The 21,923-nt window shown below is 50.3% G+C and overlaps 1 protein-coding gene across 3 annotated transcripts in view; it reads right to left on the bottom strand.

Moving 5' to 3' along the window:
* The window catches only part of LOC144828766 (volume-regulated anion channel subunit LRRC8A-like), a 1,419,577-nt gene that overhangs the window by 396,970 nt on the left and 1,000,684 nt on the right, over positions 1-21,923 (bottom strand). The gene's annotated exons all lie outside the window — the stretch shown is intronic.

The following is a 21,923-nucleotide window of genomic DNA, read 5'->3' as shown; positions in this document are numbered from 1 at the left end:
TGGTAGTTCGGACTGGACTGTTCCCATGAGGCACAGGGTCAGAGCTGATTTGCATATAGCCAGTGTCTAACCCAGGGTGGTGTGGAGTGCAAAAAAACGATGGATTTAGGCCCAGATCCTTGTACTGGGGTGAATGTATGACATTGTTCTACATTCTGTCCATCAACTGTGTTTTTTGCAATTTTCACCCCGAGTGGGCTGGGTATGCTCAGACGTGAGTCCCAGGCTCTCCACACCACTGGAGTCAAGCTATCCAGGCTGATGAAGGCTGATAGCCAGAAACCGGTCCTTGGATGCTTGATTCCGGTCTGGGAAAGACATGGCTTGGTAGTTCGGACTGGACTGTTCCCATGAGGCACAGGGTCAGAGCTGATTTGCATATAGCCAGTGTCTAACCCAGGGTGGTGTGGAGTGCAAAAAAACGATGGATTTAGGCCCAGATCCTTGTACTGGGGTGAATGTATGACATTGTTCTACATTCTGTCCATCAACTGTGTTTTTTGCAATTTTCACCCCGAGTGGGCTGGGTATGCTCAGACGTGAGTCCCAGGCTCTCCACACCACTGGAGTCAAGCTATCCAGGCTGATGAAGGCTGATAGCCAGAAACCGGTCCTTGGATGCTTGATTCCGGTCTGGGAAAGACATGGCTTGGTAGTTCGGACTGGACTGTTCCCATGAGGCACAGGGTCAGAGCTAATTTGCATATAGCCAGTGTCTAACCCAGGGTGGTGTGGAGTGCAAAAAAACGATGGATTTAGGCCCAGATCCTTGTACTGGGGTGAATGTATGACATTGTTCTACATTCTGTCCATCAACTGTGTTTTTTGCAATTTTCACCCCGAGTGGGCTGGGTATGCTCAGACGTGAGTCCCAGGCTCTCCACACCACTGGAGTCAAGCTATCCAGGCTGATGAAGGCTGATAGCCAGAAACCGGTCCTTGGATGCTTGATTCCGGTCTGGGAAAGACATGGCTTGGTAGTTCGGACTGGACTGTTCCCATGAGGCACAGGGTCAGAGCTGATTTGCATATAGCCAGTGTCTAACGCAGGGTGGTGTGGAGTGCAAAAAAACGATGGATTTAGCCCCAGATCCTTGTACTGGGGTGAATGTATGACATTGTTCTACATTCTGTCCATCAACTGTGTTTTTTGCAATTTTCACCCCGAGTGGGCTGGGTATGCGCAGACGTGAGTCCCAGGCTCTCCACACCACTGGAGTCAAGCTAACCAGGCTGATGAAGGCTGATAGCCAGAAACCGGTCCTTGGATGCTTGATTCCGGTCTGGGAAAGACATGGCTTGGTAGTTCGGACTGGACTGTTCCCATGAGGCACAGGGTCAGAGCTGATTTGCATATAGCCAGTGTCTAACCCAGGGTGGTGTGGAGTGCAAAAAAACTATGGATTTAGGCCCAGATCCTTGTACTGGGGTGAATGTATGACATTGTTCTACATTCTGTCCATCAACTGTGTTTTTTGCAATTTTCACCCCGAGTGGGCTGGGTATGCTCAGACGTGAGTCCCAGGCTCTCCACACCACTGGAGTCAAGCTATCCAGGCTGATGAAGGCTGATAGCCAGAAACCGGTCCTTGGATGCTTGATTCCCGTCTGGGAAAGACATGGCTTGGTAGTTCGTACTGGACTGTTCCCATGAGGCACAGGGTCAGAGCTGATTTGCATATAGCCAGTGTCTAACCCAGGGTGGTGTGGAGTGCAAAAAAACGATGGATTTAGGCCCAGATCCTTGTACTGGGGTGAATGTATGACATTGTTCTACATTCTGTCCATCAACTGTGTTTTTTGCAATTTTCACCCCGAGTGGGCTGGGTATGCTCAGACGTGAGTCCCAGGCTCTCCACACCACTGGAGTCAAGCTATCCAGGCTGATGAAGGCTGATAGCCAGAAACCGGTCCTTGGATGCTTGATTCCGGTCTGGGAAAGACATGGCTTGGTAGTTCGGACTGGACTGTTCCCATGAGGCACAGAGTCAGAGCTGATTTGCATATAGCCAGTGTCTAACCCAGGGTGGTGTGGAGTGCAAAAAAACGATGGATTTAGGCCCAGATCCTTGTACTGGGGTGTATGTATGACATTGTTCTACATTCTGTCCATCAACTGTGTTTTTTGCAATTTTCACCCGAGTGGGCTGGGTATGCTCAGACGTGAGTCCCAGGCTCTCCACACCACTGGAGTCAAGCTATCCAGGCTGATGAAGGCTGATAGCCAGAAACCGGTCCTTGGATGCTTGATTCCGGTCTGGGAAAGACATGGCTTGGTAGTTCGGACTGGACTGTTCCCATGAGGCACAGGGTCAGAGCTGATTTGCATATAGCCAGTGTCTAACCCAGGGTGGTGTGGAGTGCAATAAAACTATGGATTTAGGCCCAGATCCTTGTACTGGGGTGAATGTATGACATTGTTCTACATTCTGTCCATCAACTGTGTTTTTTGCAATTTTCACCCCGAGTGGGCTGGGTATGCTCAGACGTGAGTCCCAGGCTCTCCACACCACTGGAGTCAAGCTATCCAGGCTGATGAAGGCTGATAGCCAGAAACCGGTCCTTGGATGCTTGATTCCGGTCTGGGAAAGACATGGCTTGGTAGTTCGGACTGGACTGTTCCCATGAGGCACAGGGTCAGAGCTGATTTGTATATAGCCAGTGTCTAACCCAGGGTGGTGTGGAGTGCAAAAAAACGATGGATTTAGGCCCAGATCCTTGTACTGGGGTGAATGTATGACATTGTTCTACATTCTGTCCATCAACTGTGTTTTTTGCAATTTTCACCCCGAGTGGGCTGGGTATGCTCAGACGTGAGTCCCAGGCTCTCCACACCACTGGAGTCAAGCTATCCAGGCTGATGAAGGCTGATAGCCAGAAACCGGTCCTTGGATGCTTGATTCCGGTCTGGGAAAGACATGGCTTGGTAGTTCGGACTGGACTGTTCCCATGAGGCACAGGGTCAGAGCTGATTTGCATATAGCCAGTGTCTAACCCAGGGTGGTGTGGAGTACACAAAAACGATGGATTTAGGCCCAGATCCTTGTACTGGGGTGAATGTATGACATTGTTCTACATTCTGTCCATCAACTGTGTTTTTTGCAATTTTCACCCCGAGTGGGCTGGGTATGCTCAGACGTGAGTCCCAGGCTCTCCACACCAATGGAGTCAAGCTATCCAGGCTGATGAAGGCTGATAGCCAGAAACCGGTCCTTGGATGCTTGATTCCGGTCTGGGAAAGACATGGCTTGGTAGTTCGGACTGGACTGTTCCCATGAGGCACAGGGTCAGAGCTGATTCGCATATAGCCAGTGTCTAACCCAGGGTGGTGTGGAGTGCAAAAAAACGATGGATTTAGGCCCAGATCCTTTTACTGGGGTGAATGTATGACATTGTTCTACATTCTGTCCATCAACTGTGTTTTTTGCAATTTTCACCCCGAGTGGGCTGGGTATGCTCAGACGTGAGTCCCAGGCTCTCCACACCACTGGAGTCAAGCTATCCAGGCTGATGAAGGCTGATAGCCAGAAACCGGTCCTTGGATGCTTGATTCCGGTCTGGGAAAGACATGGCTTGGTAGTTCGGACTGGACTGTTCCCATGAGGCACAGGGTCAGAGCTGATTTGCATATAGCCAGTGTCTAACGCAGGGTGGTGTGGAGTGCAAAAAAACGATGGATTTAGGCCCAGATCCTTGTACTGGGGTGAATGTATGACATTGTTCTACATTCTGTCCATCAACTGTGTTTTTTGCAATTTTCACCCCGAGTGGGCTGGGTATGCGCAGACGTGAGTCCCAGGCTCTCCACACCACTGGAGTCAAGCTAACCAGGCTGATGAAGGCTGATAGCCAGAAACCGGTCCTTGGATGCTTGATTCCGGTCTGGGAAAGACATGGCTTGGTAGTTCGGACTGGACTGTTCCCATGAGGCACAGGGTCAGAGCTGATTTGCATATAGCCAGTGTCTAACCCAGGGTGGTGTGGAGTGCAAAAAAACTATGGATTTAGGCCCAGATCCTTGTACTGGGGTGAATGTATGACATTGTTCTACATTCTGTCCATCAACTGTGTTTTTTGCAATTTTCACCCCGAGTGGGCTGGGTATGCTCAGACGTGAGTCCCAGGCTCTCCACACCACTGGAGTCAAGCTATCCAGGCTGATGAAGGCTGATAGCCAGAAACCGGTCCTTGGATGCTTGATTCCCGTCTGGGAAAGACATGGCTTGGTAGTTCGTACTGGACTGTTCCCATGAGGCACAGGGTCAGAGCTGATTTGCATATAGCCAGTGTCTAACCCAGGGTGGTGTGGAGTGCAAAAAAACGATGGATTTAGGCCCAGATCCTTGTACTGGGGTGAATGTATGACATTGTTCTACATTCTGTCCATCAACTGTGTTTTTTGCAATTTTCACCCCGAGTGGGCTGGGTATGCTCAGACGTGAGTCCCAGGCTCTCCACACCACTGGAGTCAAGCTATCCAGGCTGATGAAGGCTGATAGCCAGAAACCGGTCCTTGGATGCTTGATTCCGGTCTGGGAAAGACATGGCTTGGTAGTTCGGACTGGACTGTTCCCATGAGGCACAGAGTCAGAGCTGATTTGCATATAGCCAGTGTCTAACCCAGGGTGGTGTGGAGTGCAAAAAAACGATGGATTTAGGCCCAGATCCTTGTACTGGGGTGTATGTATGACATTGTTCTACATTCTGTCCATCAACTGTGTTTTTTGCAATTTTCACCCGAGTGGGCTGGGTATGCTCAGACGTGAGTCCCAGGCTCTCCACACCACTGGAGTCAAGCTATCCAGGCTGATGAAGGCTGATAGCCAGAAACCGGTCCTTGGATGCTTGATTCCGGTCTGGGAAAGACATGGCTTGGTAGTTCGGACTGGACTGTTCCCATGAGGCACAGGGTCAGAGCTGATTTGCATATAGCCAGTGTCTAACCCAGGGTGGTGTGGAGTGCAATAAAACTATGGATTTAGGCCCAGATCCTTGTACTGGGGTGAATGTATGACATTGTTCTACATTCTGTCCATCAACTGTGTTTTTTGCAATTTTCACCCCGAGTGGGCTGGGTATGCTCAGACGTGAGTCCCAGGCTCTCCACACCACTGGAGTCAAGCTATCCAGGCTGATGAAGGCTGATAGCCAGAAACCGGTCCTTGGATGCTTGATTCCGGTCTGGGAAAGACATGGCTTGGTAGTTCGGACTGGACTGTTCCCATGAGGCACAGGGTCAGAGCTGATTTGTATATAGCCAGTGTCTAACCCAGGGTGGTGTGGAGTGCAAAAAAACGATGGATTTAGGCCCAGATCCTTGTACTGGGGTGAATGTATGACATTGTTCTACATTCTGTCCATCAACTGTGTTTTTTGCAATTTTCACCCCGAGTGGGCTGGGTATGCTCAGACGTGAGTCCCAGGCTCTCCACACCACTGGAGTCAAGCTATCCAGGCTGATGAAGGCTGATAGCCAGAAACCGGTCCTTGGATGCTTGATTCCGGTCTGGGAAAGACATGGCTTGGTAGTTCGGACTGGACTGTTCCCATGAGGCACAGGGTCAGAGCTGATTTGCATATAGCCAGTGTCTAACCCAGGGTGGTGTGGAGTACACAAAAACGATGGATTTAGGCCCAGATCCTTGTACTGGGGTGAATGTATGACATTGTTCTACATTCTGTCCATCAACTGTGTTTTTTGCAATTTTCACCCCGAGTGGGCTGGGTATGCTCAGACGTGAGTCCCAGGCTCTCCACACCAATGGAGTCAAGCTATCCAGGCTGATGAAGGCTGATAGCCAGAAACCGGTCCTTGGATGCTTGATTCCGGTCTGGGAAAGACATGGCTTGGTAGTTCGGACTGGACTGTTCCCATGAGGCACAGGGTCAGAGCTGATTCGCATATAGCCAGTGTCTAACCCAGGGTGGTGTGGAGTGCAAAAAAACGATGGATTTAGGCCCAGATCCTTTTACTGGGGTGAATGTATGACATTGTTCTACATTCTGTCCATCAACTGTGTTTTTTGCAATTTTCACCCCGAGTGGGCTGGGTATGCTCAGACGTGAGTCCCAGGCTCTCCACACCACTGGAGTCAAGCTATCCAGGCTGATGAAGGCTGATAGCCAGAAACCGGTCCTTGGATGCTTGATTCCGGCCTGGGAAAGACATGGCTTGGTAGTTCGGACTGGACTGTTCCCATGAGGCACAGGGTCAGAGCTGATTTGCATATAGCCAGTGTCTAACCCAGGGTGGTGTGGAGTGCAAAAAAACGATGGATTTAGGCCCAGATCCTTGTACTGGGGTGAATGTATGACATTGTTCTACATTCTGTCCATCAACTGTGTTTTTTGCAATTTTCACCCCGAGTGGGCTGGGTATGCTCAGACGTGAGTCCCAGGCTCTCCACACCACTGGAGTCAAGCTATCCAGGCTGATGAAGGCTGATAGCCAGAAACCGGTCCTTGGATGCTTGATTCCGGTCTGGGAAAGACATGGCTTGGTAGTTCGGACTGGACTGTTCCCATGAGGCACAGGGTCAGAGCTGATTTGCATATAGCCAGTGTCTAACCCAGGGTGGTGTGGAGTGCAAAAAAACGATGGATTTAGGCCCCGATCCTTGTACTGGGGTGAATGTATGACATTGTTCTACATTCTGTCCATCAACTGTGTTTTTTGCAATTTTCACCCCGAGTGGGCTGGGTATGCTCAGACGTGAGTCCCAGGCTCTCCACACCACTGGAGTCAAGCTATCCAGGCTGATGAAGGCTGATAGCCAGAAACCGGTCCTTGTATGCTTGATTCCGGTCTGGGAAAGACATGGCTTGGTAGTTCGGACTGGACTGTTCCCATGAGGCACAGGGTCAGAGCTGATTTGCATATAGCCAGTGTCTAACCCAGGGTGGTGTGGAGTGCAAAAAAACGATGGATTTAGGCCCAGATCCTTGTACTGGGGTGAATGTATGACATTGTTCTACATTCTGTCCATCAACTGTGTTTTTTGCAATTTTCACCCCGAGTGGGCTGGGTATGCTCAGACGTGAGTCCCAGGCTCTCCACACCACTGGAGTCAAGCTATCCAGGCTGATGAAGGCTGATAGCCAGAAACCGGTCCTTGGATGCTTGATTCCGGTCTGGGAAAGACATGGCTTGGTAGTTCGGACTGGACTGTTCCCATGACGCACAGGGTCAGAGCTGATTTGCATATAGCCAGTGTCTAACCCAGGGTGGTGTGGAGTGCAAAAAAACAATGGATTTAGGCCCAGATCCTTGTACTGGGGTGAATGTATGACATTGTTCTACATTCTGTCCATCAACTGTGTTTTTTGCAATTTTTACCCCGAGTGGGCTGGGTATGCTCAGACGTGAGTCCCAGGCTCTCCACACCACTGGAGTCAAGCTATCCAGGCTGATGAAGGCTGATAGCCAGAAACCGGTCCTTGGATGCTTGATTCCGGTCTGGGAAAGACATGGCTTGGTAGTTCGGACTGGACTGTTCCCATGAGGCACAGGGTCAGAGCTGATTTGCATATAGCCAGTGTCTAACCCAGGGTGGTGTGGAGTGCAAAAAAACGATGGATTTAGGCCCAGATCCTTGTACTGGGGTGAATGTATGACATTGTTCTACATTCTGTCCATCAACTGTGTTTTTTGCAATTTTCACCCCGAGTGGGCTGGGTATGCTTAGACGTGAGTCCCAGGCTCTCCACACCACTGGAGTCAAGCTATCCAGGCTGATGAAGGCTGATAGCCAGAAACCGGTCCTTGGATGCTTGATTCCGGTCTGGGAAAGACATGGCTTGGTAGTTCGGACTGGACTGTTCCCATGAGGCACAGGGTCAGAGCTGATTTGCATATAGCCAGTGTCTAACCCAGGGTGGTGTGGAGTGCAAAAAAACGATGGATTTAGGCCCAGATCCTTGTACTGGGGTGAATGTATGACATTGTTCTACATTCTGTCCATCAACTGTGTTTTTTGCAATTTTCACCCCGAGTGGGCTGGGTATGCTCAGACGTGAGTCCCAGGCTCTCCACACCACTGGAGTCAAGCTATCCAGGCTGATGAAGGCTGATAGCCAGAAACCGGTCCTTGGATGCTTGATTCCGGTCTGGGAAAGACATGGCTTGGTAGTTCGGACTGGACTGTTCCCATGAGGCACAGGGTCAGAGCTGATTTGCATATAGCCAGTGTCTAACCCAGGGTGGTGTGGAGTGCAAAAAAAACGATGGATTTAGGCCCAGATCCTTGTACTGGGGTGAATGTATGACATTGTTCTACATTCTGTCCATCAACTGTGTTTTTTGCAATTTTCACCCCGAGTGGGCTGGGTATGCTCAGACGTGAGTCCCAGGCTCTCCACACCACTGGAGTCAAGCTATCCAGGCTGATGAAGGCTGATAGCCAGAAACCGGTCCTTGGATGCTTGATTCCGGTCTGGGAAAGACATGGCTTGGTAGTTCGGACTGGACTGTTCCCATGAGGCACAGGGTCAGAGCTAATTTGCATATAGCCAGTGTCTAACCCAGGGTGGTGTGGAGTGCAAAAAAACGATGGATTTAGGCCCAGATCCTTGTACTGGGGTGAATGTATGACATTGTTCTACATTCTGTCCATCAACTGTGTTTTTTGCAATTTTCACCCCGAGTGGGCTGGGTATGCTCAGACGTGAGTCCCAGGCTCTCCACACCACTGGAGTCAAGCTATCCAGGCTGATGAAGGCTGATAGCCAGAAACCGGTCCTTGGATGCTTGATTCCGGTCTGGGAAAGACATGGCTTGGTAGTTCGGACTGGACTGTTCCCATGAGGCACAGGGTCAGAGCTGATTTGCATATAGCCAGTGTCTAACCCAGGGTGGTGTGGAGTGCAAAAAAACGATGGATTTAGGCCCAGATCCTTGTACTGGGGTGAATGTATGACATTGTTCTACATTCTGTCCATCAACTGTGTTTTTTGCAATTTTCACCCCGAGTGGGCTGGGTATGCTCAGACGTGAGTCCCAGGCTCTCCACACCACTGGAGTCAAGCTAACCAGGCTGATGAAGGCTGATAGCCAGAAACCGGTCCTTGGATGCTTGATTCCGGTCTGGGAAAGACATGGCTTGGTAGTTCGGACTGGACTGTTCCCATGAGGCACAGGGTCAGAGCTGATTTGCATATAGCCAGTGTCTAACCCAGGGTGGTGTGGAGTGCAAAAAAACTATGGATTTAGGCCCAGATCCTTGTACTGGGGTGAATGTATGACATTGTTCTACATTCTGTCCATCAACTGTGTTTTTTGCAATTTTCACCCCGAGTGGGCTGGGTATGCTCAGACGTGAGTCCCAGGCTCTCCACACCACTGGAGTCAAGCTATCCAGGCTGATGAAGGCTGATAGCCAGAAACCGGTCCTTGGATGCTTGATTCCCGTCTGGGAAAGACATGGCTTGGTAGTTCGTACTGGACTGTTCCCATGAGGCACAGGGTCAGAGCTGATTTGCATATAGCCAGTGTCTAACCCAGGGTGGTGTGGAGTGCAAAAAAACGATGGATTTAGGCCCAGATCCTTGTACTGGGGTGAATGTATGACATTGTTCTACATTCTGTCCATCAACTGTGTTTTTTGCAATTTTCACCCCGAGTGGGCTGGGTATGCTCAGACGTGAGTCCCAGGCTCTCCACACCACTGGAGTCAAGCTATCCAGGCTGATGAAGGCTGATAGCCAGAAACCGGTCCTTGGATGCTTGATTCCGGTCTGGGAAAGACATGGCTTGGTAGTTCGGACTGGACTGTTCCCATGAGGCACAGGGTCAGAGCTGATTTGCATATAGCCAGTGTCTAACCCAGGGTGGTGTGGAGTGCAAAAAAACGATGGATTTAGGCCCAGATCCTTGTACTGGGGTGAATGTATGACATTGTTCTACATTCTGTCCATCAACTGTGTTTTTTGCAATTTTCACCCGAGTGGGCTGGGTATGCTCAGACGTGAGTCCCAGGCTCTCCACACCACTGGAGTCAAGCTATCCAGGCTGATGAAGGCTGATAGCCAGAAACCGGTCCTTGGATGCTTGATTCCGGTCTGGGAAAGACATGGCTTGGTAGTTCGGACTGGACTGTTCCCATGAGGCACAGGGTCAGAGCTGATTTGCATATAGCCAGTGTCTAACCCAGGGTGGTGTGGAGTGCAATAAAACGATGGATTTAGGCCCAGATCCTTGTACTGGGGTGAATGTATGACATTGTTCTACATTCTGTCCATCAACTGTGTTTTTTGCAATTTTCACCCCGAGTGGGCTGGGTATGCTCAGACGTGAGTCCCAGGCTCTCCACACCACTGGAGTCAAGCTATCCAGGCTGATGAAGGCTGATAGCCAGAAACCGGTCCTTGGATGCTTGATTCCGGTCTGGGAAAGACATGGCTTGGTAGTTCGGACTGGACTGTTCCCATGAGGCACAGGGTCAGAGCTGATTTGCATATAGCCAGTGTCTAACCCAGGGTGGTGTGGAGTGCAAAAAAACGATGGATTTAGGCCCAGATCCTTGTACTGGGGTGAATGTATGACATTGTTCTACATTCTGTCCATCAACTGTGTTTTTTGCAATTTTCACCCCGAGTGGGCTGGGTATGCTCAGACGTGAGTCCCAGGCTCTCCACACCACTGGAGTCAAGCTATCCAGGCTGATGAAGGCTGATGTTCTACATTCTGTCCATCAACTGTGTTTTTTGCAATTTTCACCCCGAGTGGGCTGGGTATGCTCAGACGTGAGTCCCAGGCTCTCCACACCAATGGAGTCAAGCTATCCAGGCTGATGAAGGCTGATAGCCAGAAACCGGTCCTTGGATGCTTGATTCCGGTCTGGGAAAGACATGGCTTGGTAGTTCGGACTGGACTGTTCCCATGAGGCACAGGGTCAGAGCTGATTCGCATATAGCCAGTGTCTAACCCAGGGTGGTGTGGAGTGCAAAAAAACGATGGATTTAGGCCCAGATCCTTTTACTGGGGTGAATGTATGACATTGTTCTACATTCTGTCCATCAACTGTGTTTTTTGCAATTTTCACCCCGAGTGGGCTGGGTATGCTCAGACGTGAGTCCCAGGCTCTCCACACCACTGGAGTCAAGCTATCCAGGCTGATGAAGGCTGATAGCCAGAAACCGGTCCTTGGATGCTTGATTCCGGTCTGGGAAAGACATGGCTTGGTAGTTCGGACTGGACTGTTCCCATGAGGCACAGGGTCAGAGCTGATTTGCATATAGCCAGTGTCTAACCCAGGGTGGTGTGGAGTGCAAAAAAACGATGGATTTAGGCCCAGATCCTTGTACTGGGGTGAATGTATGACATTGTTCTACATTCTGTCCATCAACTGTGTTTTTTGCAATTTTCACCCCGAGTGGGCTGGGTATGCTCAGACGTGAGTCCCAGGCTCTCCACACCACTGGAGTCAAGCTAACCAGGCTGATGAAGGCTGATAGCCAGAAACCGGTCCTTGGATGCTTGATTCCGGTCTGGGAAAGACATGGCTTGGTAGTTCGGAGTGGACTGTTCCCATGAGGCACAGGGTCAGAGCTGATTTGCATATAGCCAGTGTCTAACCCAGGGTGGTGTGGAGTGCAAAAAAACTATGGATTTAGGCCCAGATCCTTGTACTGGGGTGAATGTATGACATTGTTCTACATTCTGTCCATCAACTGTGTTTTTTGCAATTTTCACCCCGAGTGGGCTGGGTATGCTCAGACGTGAGTCCCAGGCTCTCCACACCACTGGAGTCAAGCTATCCAGGCTGATGAAGGCTGATAGCCAGAAACCGGTCCTTGGATGCTTGATTCCCGTCTGGGAAAGACATGGCTTGGTAGTTCGTACTGGACTGTTCCCATGAGGCACAGGGTCAGAGCTGATTTGCATATAGCCAGTGTCTAACCCAGGGTGGTGTGGAGTGCAAAAAAACGATGGATTTAGGCCCAGATCCTTGTACTGGGGTGAATGTATGACATTGTTCTACATTCTGTCCATCAACTGTGTTTTTTGCAATTTTCACCCCGAGTGGGCTGGGTATGCTCAGACGTGAGTCCCAGGCTCTCCACACCACTGGAGTCAAGCTATCCAGGCTGATGAAGGCTGATAGCCAGAAACCGGTCCTTGGATGCTTGATTCCGGTCTGGGAAAGACATGGCTTGGTAGTTCGGACTGGACTGTTCCCATGAGGCACAGGGTCAGAGCTGATTTGCATATAGCCAGTGTCTAACCCAGGGTGGTGTGGAGTGCAAAAAAACGATGGATTTAGGCCCAGATCCTTGTACTGGGGTGAATGTATGACATTGTTCTACATTCTGTCCATCAACTGTGTTTTTTGCAATTTTCACCCGAGTGGGCTGGGTATGCTCAGACGTGAGTCCCAGGCTCTCCACACCACTGGAGTCAAGCTATCCAGGCTGATGAAAGCTGATAGCCAGAAACCGGTCCTTGGATGCTTGATTCCGGTCTGGGAAAGACATGGCTTGGTAGTTCGGACTGGGCTGTTCCCATGAGGCACAGGGTCAGAGCTGATTTGCATATAGCCAGTGTCTAACCCAGGGTAGTGTGGAGTGCAATAAAACGATGGATTTAGGCCCAGATCCTTGTACTGGGGTGAATGTATGACATTGTTCTACATTCTGTCCATCAACTGTGTTTTTTGCAATTTTCACCCCGAGTGGGCTGGGTATGCTCAGACGTGAGTCCCAGGCTCTCCACACCACTGGAGTCAAGCTATCCAGGCTGATGAAGGCTGATAGCCAGAAACCGGTCCTTGGATGCTTGATTCGGTCTGGGAAAGACATGGCTTGGTAGTTCGGACTGGACTGTTCCCATGAGGCACAGGGTCAGAGCTGATTTGCATATAGCCAGTGTCTAACCCAGGGTGGTGTGGAGTGCAAAAAAACGATGGATTTAGGCCCAGATCCTTGTACTGGGGTGAATGTATGACATTGTTCTACATTCTGTCCATCAACTGTGTTTTTTGCAATTTTCACCCCGAGTGGGCTGGGTATGCTCAGACGTGAGTCCCAGGCTCTCCACACCACTGGAGTCAAGCTATCCAGGCTGATGAAGGCTGATAGCCAGAAACCGGTCCTTGGATGCTTGATTCCGGTCTGGGAAAGACATGGCTTGGTAGTTCGGACTGGACTGTTCCCATGAGGCACAGGGTCAGAGCTGATTTGCATATAGCCAGTGTCTAACCCAGGGTGGTGTGGAGTGCAAAAAAACGATGGATTTAGGCCCAGATCCTTGTACTGGGGTGAATGTATGACATTGTTCTACATTCTGTCCATCAACTGTGTTTTTTGCAATTTTCACCCCGAGTGGGCTGGGTATGCTCAGACGTGAGTCCCAGGCTCTCCACACCACTGGAGTCAAGCTATCCAGGCTGATGAAGGCTGATAGCCAGAAACCGGTCCTTGGATGCTTGATTCCGGTCTGGGAAAGACATGGCTTGGTAGTTCGGACTGGACTGTTCCCATGAGGCACAGGGTCAGAGCTAATTTGCATATAGCCAGTGTCTAACCCAGGGTGGTGTGGAGTGCAAAAAAACGATGGATTTAGGCCCAGATCCTTGTACTGGGGTGAATGTATGACATTGTTCTACATTCTGTCCATCAACTGTGTTTTTTGCAATTTTCACCCCGAGTGGGCTGGGTATGCTCAGACGTGAGTCCCAGGCTCTCCACACCACTGGAGTCAAGCTATCCAGGCTGATGAAGGCTGATAGCCAGAAACCGGTCCTTGGATGCTTGATTCCGGTCTGGGAAAGACATGGCTTGGTAGTTCGGACTGGACTGTTCCCATGAGGCACAGGGTCAGAGCTGATTTGCATATAGCCAGTGTCTAACCCAGGGTGGTGTGGAGTGCAAAAAAACGATGGATTTAGGCCCAGATCCTTGTACTGGGGTGAATGTATGACATTGTTCTACATTCTGTCCATCAACTGTGTTTTTTGCAATTTTCACCCCGAGTGGGCTGGGTATGCTCAGACGTGAGTCCCAGGCTCTCCACACCACTGGAGTCAAGCTAACCAGGCTGATGAAGGCTGATAGCCAGAAACCGGTCCTTGGATGCTTGATTCCGGTCTGGGAAAGACATGGCTTGGTAGTTCGGAGTGGACTGTTCCCATGAGGCACAGGGTCAGAGCTGATTTGCATATAGCCAGTGTCTAACCCAGGGTGGTGTGGAGTGCAAAAAAACTATGGATTTAGGCCCAGATCCTTGTACTGGGGTGAATGTATGACATTGTTCTACATTCTGTCCATCAACTGTGTTTTTTGCAATTTTCACCCCGAGTGGGCTGGGTATGCTCAGACGTGAGTCCCAGGCTCTCCACACCACTGGAGTCAAGCTATCCAGGCTGATGAAGGCTGATAGCCAGAAACCGGTCCTTGGATGCTTGATTCCCGTCTGGGAAAGACATGGCTTGGTAGTTCGTACTGGACTGTTCCCATGAGGCACAGGGTCAGAGCTGATTTGCATATAGCCAGTGTCTAACCCAGGGTGGTGTGGAGTGCAAAAAAACGATGGATTTCGGCCCAGATCCTTGTACTGGGGTGAATGTATGACATTGTTCTACATTCTGTCCATCAACTGTGTTTTTTGCAATTTTCACCCCGAGTGGGCTGGGTATGCTCAGACGTGAGTCCCAGGCTCTCCACACCACTGGAGTCAAGCTATCCAGGCTGATGAAGGCTGATAGCCAGAAACCGGTCCTTGGATGCTTGATTCCGGTCTGGGAAAGACATGGCTTGGTAGTTCGGACTGGACTGTTCCCATGAGGCACAGGGTCAGAGCTGATTTGCATATAGCCAGTGTCTAACCCAGGGTGGTGTGGAGTGCAAAAAAACGATGGATTTAGGCCCAGATCCTTGTACTGGGGTGAATGTATGACATTGTTCTACATTCTGTCCATCAACTGTGTTTTTTGCAATTTTCACCCGAGTGGGCTGGGTATGCTCAGACGTGAGTCCCAGGCTCTCCACACCACTGGAGTCAAGCTATCCAGGCTGATGAAGGCTGATAGCCAGAAACCGGTCCTTGGATGCTTGATTCCGGTCTGGGAAAGACATGGCTTGGTAGTTCGGACTGGACTGTTCCCATGAGGCACAGGGTCAGAGCTGATTTGCATATAGCCAGTGTCTAACCCAGGGTGGTGTGGAGTGCAATAAAACGATGGATTTAGGCCCAGATCCTTGTACTGGGGTGAATGTATGACATTGTTCTTCATTCTGTCCATCAACTGTGTTTTTTGCAATTTTTACCCCGAGTGGGCTGGGTATGCTCAGACGTGAGTCCCAGGCTCTCCACACCACTGGAGTCAAGCTATCCAGGCTGATGAAGGCTGATAGCCAGAAACCGGTCCTTGGATGCTTGATTCCGGTCTGGGAAAGACATGGCTTGGTAGTTCGGACTGGACTGTTCCCATGAGGCACAGGGTCAGAGCTGATTTGCATATAGCCAGTGTCTAACCCAGGGTGGTGTGGAGTGCAAAAAAACGATGGATTTAGGCCCAGATCCTTGTACTGGGGTGAATGTATGACATTGTTCTACATTCTGTCCATCAACTGTGTTTTTTGCAATTTTCACCCCGAGTGGGCTGGGTATGCTCAGACGTGAGTCCCAGGCTCTCCACACCACTGGAGTCAAGCTATCCAGGCTGATGAAGGCTGATAGCCAGAAACCGGTCCTTGGATGCTTGATTCCGGTCTGGGAAAGACATGGCTTGGTAGTTCGGACTGGACTGTTCCCATGAGGCACAGGGTCAGAGCTGATTCGCATATAGCCAGTGTCTAACCCAGGGTGGTGTGGAGTGCAAAAAAACGATGGATTTAGGCCCAGATCCTTTTACTGGTGTGAATGTATGACATTGTTCTACATTCTGTCCATCAACTGTGTTTTTTGCAATTTTCACCCCGAGTGGGCTGGGTATGCTCAGACGTGAGTCCCAGGCTCTCCACACCACTGGAGTCAAGCTATCCAGGCTGATGAAGGCTGATAGCCAGAAACCGGTCCTTGGATGCTTGATTCCGGTCTGGGAAAGACATGGCTTGGTAGTTCGGACTGGACTGTTCCCATGAGGCACAGGGTCAGAGCTGATTTGCATATAGCCAGTGTCTAACCCAGGGTGGTGTGGAGTGCAAAAAAACGATGGATTTAGGCCCAGATCCTTGTACTGGGGTGAATGTATGACATTGTTCTACATTCTGTCCATCAACTGTGTTTTTTGCAATTTTCACCCCGAGTGGGCTGGGTATGCTCAGACGTGAGTCCCAGGCTCTCCACACCACTGGAGTCAAGCTATCCAGGCTGATGAAGGCTGATAGCCAGAAACCGGTCCTTGGATGCTTGATTCCGGTCTGGGAAAGACATGGCTTGGTAGTTCGGACTGGACTTTTCCCATGAGGCACAGGGTCAGAGCTGATTTGCATATAGCCAGTGTCTAACCCAGGGTGGTGTGGAGTGCAAAAAAACGATGGATTTAGGCCCAGATCCTTGTACTGGGGTGAATGTATGACATTGTTCTACATTCTGTCCATCAACTGTGTTTTTTGCAATTTTCACCCCGAGTGGGCTGGGTATGCTCAGACGTGAGTCCCAGGCTCTCCACACCACTGGAGTCAAGCTATCCAGGCTGATGAAGGCTGATAGCCAGAAACCGGTCCTTGGATGCTTGATTCCGGTCTGGGAAAGACATGGCTTGGTAGTTCGGACTGGACTGTTCCCATGAGGCACAGGGTCAGAGCTGATTTGCATATAGCCAGTGTCTAACCCAGGGTGGTGTGGAGTGCAAAAAAACGATGGATTTAGGCCCCGATCCTTGTACTGGGGTGAATGTATGACATTGTTCTACATTCTGTCCATCAACTGTGTTTTTTGCAATTTTCACCCCGAGTGGGCTGGGTATGCTCAGACGTGAGTCCCAGGCTCTCCACACCACTGGAGTCAAGCTATCCAGGCTGATGAAGGCTGATAGCCAGAAACCGGTCCTTGTATGCTTGATTCCGGTCTGGGAAAGACATGGCTTGGTAGTTCGGACTGGACTGTTCCCATGAGGCACAGGGTCAGAGCTGATTTGCATATAGCCAGTGTCTAACCCAGGGTGGTGTGGAGTGCAAAAAAACGATGGATTTAGGCCCAGATCCTTGTACTGGGGTGAATGTATGACATTGTTCTACATTCTGTCCATCAACTGTGTTTTTTGCAATTTTCACCCCGAGTGGGCTGGGTATGCTCAGACGTGAGTCCCAGGCTCTCCACACCACTGGAGTCAAGCTATCCAGGCTGATGAAGGCTGATAGCCAGAAACCGGTCCTTGGATGCTTGATTCCGGTCTGGGAAAGACATGGCTTGGTAGTTCGGACTGGACTGTTCCCATGACGCACAGGGTCAGAGCTGATTTGCATATAGCCAGTGTCTAACCCAGGGTGGTGTGGAGTGCAAAAAAACAATGGATTTAGGCCCAGATCCTTGTACTGGGGTGAATGTATGACATTGTTCTCCATTCTGTCCATCAACTGTGTTTTTTGCAATTTTCACCCCGAGTGGGCTGGGTATGCTCAGACGTGAGTCCCAGGCTCTCCACACCACTGGAGTCAAGCTATCCAGGCTGATGAAGGCTGATAGCCAGAAACCGGTCCTTGGATGCTTGATTCCGGTCTGGGAAAGACATGGCTTGGTAGTTCGGACTGGACTGTTCCCATGAGGCACAGGGTCAGAGCTGATTTGCATATAGCCAGTGTCTAACCCAGGGTGGTGTGGAGTGCAAAAAAACGATGGATTTAGGCCCAGATCCTTGTACTGGGGTGAATGTATGACATTGTTCTACATTCTGTCCATCAACTGTGTTTTTTGCAATTTTCACCCCGAGTGGGCTGGGTATGCTTAGACGTGAGTCCCAGGCTCTCCACACCACTGGAGTCAAGCTATCCAGGCTGATGAAGGCTGATAGCCAGAAACCGGTCCTTGGATGCTTGATTCCGGTCTGGGAAAGACATGGCTTGGTAGTTCGGACTGGACTGTTCCCATGAGGCACAGGGTCAGAGCTGATTTGCATATAGCCAGTGTCTAACCCAGGGTGGTGTGGAGTGCAAACAAAGATGGATTTAGGCCCAGATCCTTGTACTGGGGTGAATGTATGACATTGTTCTACATTCTGTCCATCAACTGTGTTTTTTGCAATTTTCACCCCGAGTGGGCTGGGTATGCTCAGACGTGAGTCCCAGGCTCTCCACACCACTGGAGTCAAGCTATCCAGGCTGATGAAGGCTGATAGCCAGAAACCGGTCCTTGGATGCTTGATTCCGGTCTGGGAAAGACATGGCTTGGTAGTTCGGACTGGACTGTTCCCATGAGGCACAGGGTCAGAGCTGATTTGCATATAGCCAGTGTCTAACCCAGGGTGGTGTGGAGTGCAAACAAAGATGGATTTAGGCCCAGATCCTTGTACTGGGGTGAATGTATGACATTGTTCTACATTCTGTCCATCAACTGTTTTTTTTGCAATTTTCACCCCGAGTGGGCTGGGTATGCTCAGACGTGAGTCCCAGGCTCTCCACACCACTGGAGTCAAGCTATCCAGGCTGATGAAGGCTGATAGCCAGAAACCGGTCCTTGGATGCTTGATTCCGGTCTGGGAAAGACATGACTTGGTAGTTCGGACTGGAATGTTCCCATGAGGCACAGGGTCATTGCTGATTTGCATATAGCCAGTGTCTAACCCAGGGTGGTGTGGAGTGCAAAAAAACGATGGATTTAGGCCCAGATCCTTGTACTGGGGTGAATGTATGACATTGTTCTACATTCTGTCCATCAACTGTGTGTTTTGCAATTTTCACCGCGAGTAGGCTGGGTATGCTCAGACGTGAGTCCCAGGCTCTCCACACCACTGGAGTCAAGCTATCCAGGCTGATGAAGGCTGATAGCCAGAAACCGGTCCTTGGATGCTTGATTCCGGTCTGGGAAAGACATGGCTTGGTAGTTCGGACTGGGCTGTTCCCATGAGGCACAGGGTCAGAGCTGATTTGCATATAGCCAGTGTCTAACCCAGGGTAGTGTGGAGTGCAATAAAACGATGGATTTAGGCCCAGATCCTTGTACTGGGGTGAATGTATGACATTGTTCTACATTCTGTCCATCAACTGTGTTTTTTGCAATTTTCACCCCGAGTGGGCTGGGTATGCTCAGACGTGAGTCCCAGGCTCTCCACACCACTGGAGTTAAGCTATCCAGGCTGATGAAGGCTGATAGCCAGAAACCGGTCCTTGGATGCTTGATTCGGTCTGGGAAAGACATGGCTTGGTAGTTCGGACTGGACTGTTCCCATGAGGCACAGGGTCAGAGCTGATTTGCATATAGCCAGTGTCTAACCCAGGGTGGTGTGGAGTGCAAAAAAACGATGGATTTAGGCCCAGATCCTTGTACTGGGGTGAATGTATGACATTGTTCTACATTCTGTCCATCAACTGTGTTTTTTGCAATTTTCACCCCGAGTGGGCTGGGTATGCTCAGACGTGAGTCCCAGGCTCTCCACACCACTGGAGTCAAGCTATCCAGGCTGATGAAGGCTGATAGCCAGAAACCGGTCCTTGGATGCTTGATTCCGGTCTGGGAAAGACATGGCTTGGTAGTTCGGACTGGACTGTTCCCATGAGGCACAGGGTCAGAGCTGATTTGCATATAGCCAGTGTCTAACCCAGGGTGGTGTGGAGTGCAAAAAAACGATGGATTTAGGCCCAGATCCTTGTACTGGGGTGAATGTATGACATTGTTCTACATTCTGTCCATCAACTGTGTTTTTTGCAATTTTCACCCCGAGTGGGCTGGGTATGCTCAGACGTGAGTCCCAGGCTCTCCACACCACTGGAGTCAAGCTATCCAGGCTGATGAAGGCTGATAGCCAGAAACCGGTCCTTGGATGCTTGATTCCGGTCTGGGAAAGACATGGCTTGGTAGTTCGGACTGGACTGTTCCCATGAGGCACAGGGTCAGAGCTAATTTGCATATAGCCAGTGTCTAACCCAGGGTGGTGTGGAGTGCAAAAAAACGATGGATTTAGGCCCAGATCCTTGTACTGGGGTGAATGTATGACATTGTTCTACATTCTGTCCATCAACTGTGTTTTTTGCAATTTTCACCCCGAGTGGGCTGGGTATGCTCAGACGTGAGTCCCAGGCTCTCCACACCACTGGAGTCAAGCTATCCAGGCTGATGAAGGCTGATAGCCAGAAACCGGTCCTTGGATGCTTGATTCGGTCTGGGAAAGACATGGCTTGGTAGTTCGGACTGGACTGTTCCCATGAGGCACAGGGTCAGAGCTGATTTGCATATAGCCAGTGTCTAACCCAGGGTGGTGTGGAGTGCAAAAAAACGATGGATTTAGGCCCAGATCCTTGTACTGGGGTGAATGTATGACATTGTTCTACATTCTGTCCATCAACTGTGTTTTTTGCAATTTTCACCCCGAGTGGGCTGGGTATGCTCAGACGTGAGTCCCAGGCTCTCCACACCACTGGAGTCAAGCTATCCAGGCTGATGAAGGCTGATAGCCAGAAACCGGTCCTTGGATGCTTGATTCCGGTCTGGGAAAGACATGGCTTGGTAGTTCGGACTGGACTGTTCCCATGAGGCACAGGGTCAGAGCTGATTTGCATATAGCCAGTGTCTAACCCAGGGTGGTGTGGAGTGCAAAAAAACGATGGATTTAGGCCCAGATCCTTGTACTGGGGTGAATGTATGACATTGTTCTACATTCTGTCCATCAACTGTGTTTTTTGCAATTTTCACCCCGAGTGGGCTGGGTATGCTCAGACGTGAGTCCCAGGCTCTCCACACCACTGGAGTCAAGCTATCCAGGCTGATGAAGGCTGATAGCCAGAAACCGGTCCTTGGATGCTTGATTCCGGTCTGGGAAAGACATGGCTTGGTAGTTCGGACTGGACTGTTCCCATGAGGCACAGGGTCAGAGCTAATTTGCATATAGCCAGTGTCTAACCCAGGGTGGTGTGGAGTGCAAAAAAACGATGGATTTAGGCCCAGATCCTTGTACTGGGGTGAATGTATGACATTGTTCTACATTCTGTCCATCAACTGTGTTTTTTGCAATTTTCACCCCGAGTGGGCTGGGTATGCTCAGACGTGAGTCCCAGGCTCTCCACACCACTGGAGTCAAGCTATCCAGGCTGATGAAGGCTGATAGCCAGAAACCGGTCCTTGGATGCTTGATTCCGGTCTGGGAAAGACATGGCTTGGTAGTTCGGACTGGACTGTTCCCATGAGGCACAGGGTCAGAGCTGATTTGCATATAGCCAGTGTCTAACGCAGGGTGGTGTGGAGTGCAAAAAAACGATGGATTTAGGCCCAGATCCTTGTACTGGGGTGAATGTATGACATTGTTCTACATTCTGTCCATCAACTGTGTTTTTTGCAATTTTCACCCCGAGTGGGCTGGGTATGCGCAGACGTGAGTCCCAGGCTCTCCACACCACTGGAGTCAAGCTAACCAGGCTGATGAAGGCTGATAGCCAGAAACCGGTCCTTGGATGCTTGATTCCGGTCTGGGAAAGACATGGCTTGGTAGTTCGGACTGGACTGTTCCCATGAGGCACAGGGTCAGAGCTGATTTGCATATAGCCAGTGTCTAACCCAGGGTGGTGTGGAGTGCAAAAAAACTATGGATTTAGGCCCAGATCCTTGTACTGGGGTGAATGTATGACATTGTTCTACATTCTGTCCATCAACTGTGTTTTTTGCAATTTTCACCCCGAGTGGGCTGGGTATGCTCAGACGTGAGTCCCAGGCTCTCCACACCACTGGAGTCAAGCTATCCAGGCTGATGAAGGCTGATAGCCAGAAACCGGTCCTTGGATGCTTGATTCCCGTCTGGGAAAGACATGGCTTGGTAGTTCGTACTGGACTGTTCCCATGA

This window comes from Lissotriton helveticus, chromosome 1_1, assembly GCF_964261635.1.
Source record: "Lissotriton helveticus chromosome 1_1, aLisHel1.1, whole genome shotgun sequence".
Lineage (NCBI taxonomy): Eukaryota > Metazoa > Chordata > Amphibia > Caudata > Salamandridae > Lissotriton > Lissotriton helveticus.
Note: the sequence above shows the minus strand (reverse complement) of the source record. Positions and strands in the feature narration are given on the sequence as shown.